A 7,024-nucleotide genomic window follows, 5' to 3' on the forward strand; every position below is an offset into this window, starting at 1 on the left:
AATGTTTTTCTTCATCAGTGAAACCAGCATTTATTAAGTGGCTGTGATGTGGGTAATGGGTAAGAATGTTCTCTCCCTTTCTCCAAGGAAAAATTCATGTGAACAATAGTAAGCTATTTGACTACAGGTTAACATCAGAATAAAAAGGATATAAAAGTAAAGGCAAAAAAACAAGAAAACCTGACTTCAAGCCAAACTCTAAGCTTTTGAAAATGAGAGGCTTTTTGTATAAAGGAGAAACCATATCTAAAACTAAAAATATCACTTTGTGGATGCTTCGCCTTTGGGATATGGGGCACTTAATTTTCTAAAATGATTTTTTTCCTTCTATGTATATTAAATGCTGAACTAATTATTCCTTCTGGAGCATCCTTTTAGGCTGAATTGATTCCCTATCATGACTGCTCTGAAATAGTGAACACACAAATTGTTTTTTAGAAGGCTGGATATAATATCAGACACGGACTAAGAAAGGATTCCTCAATTCTTCATATGTCACTTTGTGACTTATTCTTCTCATCATGTGCTTTAGAAATGAAACATAAATCAGATTTTCATGTCATTTTTATAAACAATAGTCTTTTGAATCTTTTTAAATAAAATACATGCTTTCTGCTACTAGATGTCTAGAAAAAAAAATGGAGTAATGTTTCTTCCTTGGAGCTCTAGTAAAGATTCCTTTATGTTAATGTTCTTTTTAACAAATGAAGCTTCAGGATAAAAGTCCATTCAGCAACACCAATAGGAAATAAATGACAAGCAACAAACCATAATTAGAAATGTAGTCAAAAAAACAAGGCCAGGTCTTAACTGAGAGCTGGTTTTTAACCTTGTAGAACATAAACACACACATATATATTTACCATGCATAGTTATATCTATATCTATCTATCCATATCCATATCCCTCTCTCTACATATATATATACACACACATACATATATAGTTATATATATATATATGCACACATACATATATAGTTATATATATATGCACACATACATATATAGTTATATATATATGCACACATACATATATAGTTATACACACACACACAGACACACACACACATATATAGTTATCCAACTAGGTAAAGGTACCTTTACCTTTTCCCATAACAGGCCAAAATATTTGTGTTTTACAGTGTGGGATCAAAACGTTCATTATATTTAAGCAATGAGAATATAAAAGATTTAGACATTGGAAGGCAGGAAGTGAGATAAAAATTGAAGAGAAGAGGGTCTAATATTTCAACAATAAGCCAAGTGTTTCTATATATTATACGATCTTCAAGGCAATGCTTTAGGGATAATATCTCCATTTTATAGATGAAGTATAGAGGGATCAAGAATATCTTCAAGATCATGGACTAAAAATGGGGATTTATTGAAGAAATCTGTAGCAAAGGCACGTCTTTGGCAGCATCGGGACAGCAAAATCCAGGGAATGCCAGAGCACTAATGGGGTGAATAGTTGATAAAAATATTTCAGTGCTGACCTGTGCCTTTGGTCATGTATCGCTCAGATTTCTGACCCTCCAGACTCGCAGGGCTGATGATATGATCTCAGGAGACTGCCTCCTCCTGATGTGCTGTGCTTCCCTAAGAGTTTTCACATTACATTCTTTTCTGGAGGAGTTGCTCAGCTGTGTTTCTATGAGGCCTGGGATTCTTCTCTGGACCTCATCAAATTCCCTCTCTTTAAATTCATTGTTATCCAAATGCAAAAGTGGGATGAAGATATTTTCAGGCATACAAGTCCTCAGATGGTTTGCCATTGTGAACATGTATATTGAAAACATTTGGGGAGGAAATATTCAAGTAAGAAAAAAACATTCAGAATATGGTGCAAGAGATCAAGAAGAAAGTAATAAAATAGCTTGGTAAAATGTATATGTCTTACAAAAGATATGGGAGAAAGAGAAAAAGCGTATTTGTAACAATCTAGATTAAAATTCTAGGCAATAACAACGTAATAAATGGTGGGCATTGGAAAACAAAAGGAGACAAGTACTTGTCTTGTGAAGGGGATGGTGTAGCTTTTGATAACTTTAATAAATTGGTAGGTTTAAATAATGTGTGAATGATGAATCTTAGGTTAAGTGCATTCACTATAAGAACAACGGTAGGGCTGGGCTCAGTGGCTCACACCTGTAATCCCAGCACTTTGGGAGGCCAAGGTGGGTGGATTGCCTGAGGTCAAGAGTTTGAGACCAGCTTGGCCAACATGGCAAAACCCCGTCTCTACTAAAAGTACAAAAATTAGCCAGGCATGGTGGTGGACACCTGTAATCCCAGCTACTCGGGAGGCTGAGGCCGGGAGAATCGCTTGAACCTGGGAGGCAGAGGTTGCAGTGAGCTGAGATCGCATCACTGCACTCCAGCCTGGGCAACAGAGTGAGACTCCAGCTCAAACAAACATGAAAACAAAAAACTAAAGGTAGATATTTAATTTTTTATCAGCAGAAAAAACTTAGCGCTTACAAGACAGCTGGAAAAGAGAAATAAAGGAAGGTATGATAAAGAGTAACTGTTAGATTAGATGAAAGAAACATCATAATGTGTAAGTAATTACAGTAAATGTAAATGGTTGAAGCTAACCATCTACAAGACAATAGACTCAAATTTGATTTAAAAAAAACCAAAACTCTGTCACTTAAAAAATGCAAAGTTTGAAAATAAAAGAATGGAAAAAGATGTACAATGAAAGAGAGTCACAATGTTCATATTTGTCAAAACAAAAACTAAGGGCAGAGGGGGTTGTTACATTCTGGTAAACCAATGATGAGAAAAGAAGCTATAAGGACCACAAATATATACTATCAGTAACATAGCTATGAAAGCAAAAATTGACAGAATTTCAGGCAGAAATAATGAATCAGGACTTGTAGCTGTAGATTTTAACACACCTCTCTGCAACGGGTTCTTTCATTTCATTTCAACTATTTGTGCTAATAAATGAGTTTAGCAGGGTTGCAGGATGGAAGATCAGTATACAGAAGTTAATTATATCTATACAGTAGGAATGAGCAAACCAAAAATGAAATTAAGAAAACAATTTCATTGACCATTTCATATTACATACGGGTATCAAAATATATGTGTCCTCAAAATATTATATATCAATTAAAAATCAATAAAAATTCATTTAAAATCTGCCAACAAAAGAATAAAATACTTAGGAGTAAATTTAACCAAACAATTTCTAGCCTCGTACAGTGCAAACTAGTAAACATCATTCAAATAAATTAAAGTGGACCTAAGTAAATGAAAAGACATCCTATGTTCATAGACTGAAAGGTAATATTATTAAGATGGCAATATTTCTCAAACTGGTCTACAGATTCAATGCAACTCCTATCAAAATCTCAGCTACTGTTTTTGCAGAAATGGAGAACTGATCCTTAAATTCATATGGAAGTGCAAGACAGCCAGAGTAACCAAAACAAAAAAAGAATATAGTTGTAGGACTCACATTTCCTGATTTCACAATTTACTACAAAACTACAGAATTCAAAACTGTGTGACACTAGCATAAGGATATACATACAGATCAATGGAATAGAATTGAGAGTCCAGAAATAAACCCATACATCTATAACTGGTTTTTCATAAACAGTTTTTATTTTTATTTTTTGTGGAAACCAGTTGATTTTTGGCAAGGGTACTAAGTACAATCAATGGGGAAAGAATAGTCTCTTTCACAGATGATGCTGGGACAACTGTTTATCCGTGTGCAAAAGAATGAAGTAGGACCCCTACTTCACACCATACACAAAAATTAAAAAAAAGATGGATTAAAGACCTAAATGTAAGAGCTGAAACTACAAATCACTTAAAAGAAAACATAGGCTCTTAGAGCGGTGGCTCACACCTGTAATCCCAGCACTTTGGGAGGCTAAGGCGGGCAGATCACAAGGTCAGGAAATTGAGACCATCCTGGCTAACATGGTGAAACCCAGCCTCTACTAAAAATACAAAAAATTGGCCGGGCGTGGTGGTGGGCGCCTGTAGTCCCAGCTACTTGGGAGGCTGAGGCAGGAGAATCGCTTGAACCTGGGAGGCAGAGGTTGCAGTGAGCCAAGATCGCAGCACTGCACTCCAGATTTTGTCTCAAAAAAAAAAAAAAGAAAAAGAAAACATAGGCATAAATCAATATAACCTAGGATTAGGCAATGATTTCTTAGATACCATACCTAAAGCACAGGCGGCAAAATAAGAAAATAGATAAATTGGACTTCATAATTTTTTTAAAAAAATTGTGCTTCAAAAGAAACTATTAAGAAAGTAAAAAAACTGAGAGAGTGGGAGAAAATATTTGCAAATCCCATATTTGATAGAAGTCTGGTGTTCAGAATATATAAATAACTTTTATAACTCAACAATTAAAACACAAATGGACACAAGTTGGAATAGACGTTTCTCCAGAGAAGATATACAAATGCCAATGAGCATGTGCAAAGCTGCTCAACATCTTTAGTTATTAGAGAAATGCAAATCAAAGCCATAATGAGATGCCACTTCATATCCACTAGAATGTGGAAAATTTGGAACCCTTATTCATTTTACTGGTGGAAATGTAAAATGATGCATCCACTGTGGAAAAGATTGATAGTTAAAAAATATAGATTTACCATATGATTCAGCCATTTGACTCCTAGGTATATATTTAAGAGAATTAAGAACATATGTCCACATAAAATCTTAAACATGCATGATCATAGAATACTATTCATAATAGCCACAAAGGGGAAACAACCCAAATGTCCATTGACAATAAATAGGTAAACAAAATGTGGTATATCCATGCAGTGAAATATTTCCTACCATAAAAAGGGAGAAGCACTGAAATAGGCTACAATATGGACAAACCTTGAAAGCATTATGTAAGTGAAAGAAGCCAGATATAAAAGGCCACTTATTGTATGACTCAATTTATGTGAACTATCCAGAAGAGGAAGATCCATAGGGCCAGAAAGTAGATTAGTGGTTGCCAGGGGCTGGTGGAAAGAAGGGAATGGGAATTGATGACCAATGCATGTAGGATCTCTTTTTGGGATGATGAAAATATTCTGGAATTAGACAGTGGTAATAGTTACACAATCTTATGAACATACTAAAACCCACTGAATTGCACAGTTGAAAATAGTGAGTTTTATGGTCTATGAGGCTAGTTCTAAACATTTCACAATTACACGTGACTGATTTTCTAGAACAAATACAGAGAACTAATAAAACCATAAGTATTAATACATTAAAATGGTATTTCAATTTATTTAAACAAATTGAACCCCAGTGGGGTTCCCCTCCTTGGAACCCCAGCATCAGATTGTTCTACAGGCAAGTTCTAACAAACATTCAAGGAACAGTTCATTTCTAACTAAGATATGCCAAAAAATGAAAGATAATAAAAACTGCCTAGCACATTTTAGGGATCTAGAGTAATAAATATGATTCTCAGTGTGTGTGGGTGTGCCCCTCTGCCAAGATGTGTGGCTCCCTCAGCACCAGCTGGACCTTGGAGCCTTCATGATGCTGATGCTCACTGTGACCAGAGATGTGTTACAAGGTGCCAGGTCCTTCCCTTCTCCCCTGTCACTCGCCATTGCCCAGCAGATGGGAGCTCTATGTGTTCAGAATTGGAGATTTAGGCTGCTGGGATAGCATCTATGTCATACAGGTATGTGAGTGTGGTTGAGTGTGGTGGGTGTGGACTGAATATCACACTGGTGCCTCCTGATTAGAAGAAACTGAGGCACATAGAAGAAGAGTGCATCTTTGTATGTGAGGCTTGGAGATGAAAAGAGACACCTGGAGCCTGATTATTTACCAAATGTCTGAGTTGGAAGTGACTGCAGAGATCGCCATGTCGGTTTCTGGGCCACTGCAGGTGTTGCTTCTCTCTGACCAGGCTGAGTGAATGTCCTCTTCCCTGGGATGAGGTCACAACTACTTGGGAGCTGCTCCCTCTCAAGGCAGCTGGGTCAGAAAGTCCTTCTTTGACTGAGTTGAAATCTACTTCCCTGGGGGTGTTCCCTGAGAACATGAACAGATTGAGCTACTATGGGAAGGTGAACATCAACTGGCTGGGAAGAAACAGGGACTTCAGAATTTGAGGGCATAGGTTACCCACCAAGTGCCAAGAAGGTGCTGGTTGCTACACAACAGGTACTTGAAGCAGATGGAGGATGACCAAGACAGTAAGGGGTCTTGACTGGAGGGGTCAAAGGGCAGCTGGGCTAGCTTTTTCACATACAGTGGCTGTTGCTGGGTAGCACATGATATTAATGTGCTGGGAAAAAAATCCACACAAACCAGAGGCTTGTCATACTGATGTCATTTCTGTATCAGCCCATGTATGGGAAGTCCTCCAAGACAGATTTAATCTAGGAATTAATTTATCCAAGAATATACATGCTCTCTGTGAAGAAAAGTTTAAAATATAAATAAAGGATATAGTAGATAATCTGAATAAATAGACATTTCATGCTCTTGGATAAGATGACTTATGTAATAAAGGTTATTCTTCTATAATCTTTAATTTAACCCCAATAAAAATTCCAGTTGGACTTTTTTGATGATCTTGATGGCATTTATTATAAAATTTTACACAATAATGCAAGTCAAAAAATAGTAAACCAGTCTTTTTTTCTATTGTGAATAAGAGATCTACCTTCTTATCAAAATTGTAAGTGTCCAGTACAATGTTGCTAACCTAAGCACAATGTTGTACAGCAGATCTCTAGAGTTTTTTCGTAGTAAGCCAGTTTTGAAAAAAGAAGAGTAAATAGGGTAACTTTCCCTTAAGATATTAAGACATGCTACAAAGCAGCCATGGTACACAATAAAAACAGTGTGATATTGGTGCAGTGACAGCCAAATAGATCACTGAAACTGAATAGAGAGCTCAACAATGAATTCATATTGATTGGAAGTTTATGTAATAAGAAGGTGGCACCATAAGTCAACAGCGAGAGGAAGGATTTTGTAGTAGATGCTCATAGAAAAACAGGCTCATTAAATGG

This window comes from Symphalangus syndactylus, chromosome 11 (assembly GCF_028878055.3).
Source record: "Symphalangus syndactylus isolate Jambi chromosome 11, NHGRI_mSymSyn1-v2.1_pri, whole genome shotgun sequence".
Classification (NCBI taxonomy): domain Eukaryota; kingdom Metazoa; phylum Chordata; class Mammalia; order Primates; family Hylobatidae; genus Symphalangus; species Symphalangus syndactylus.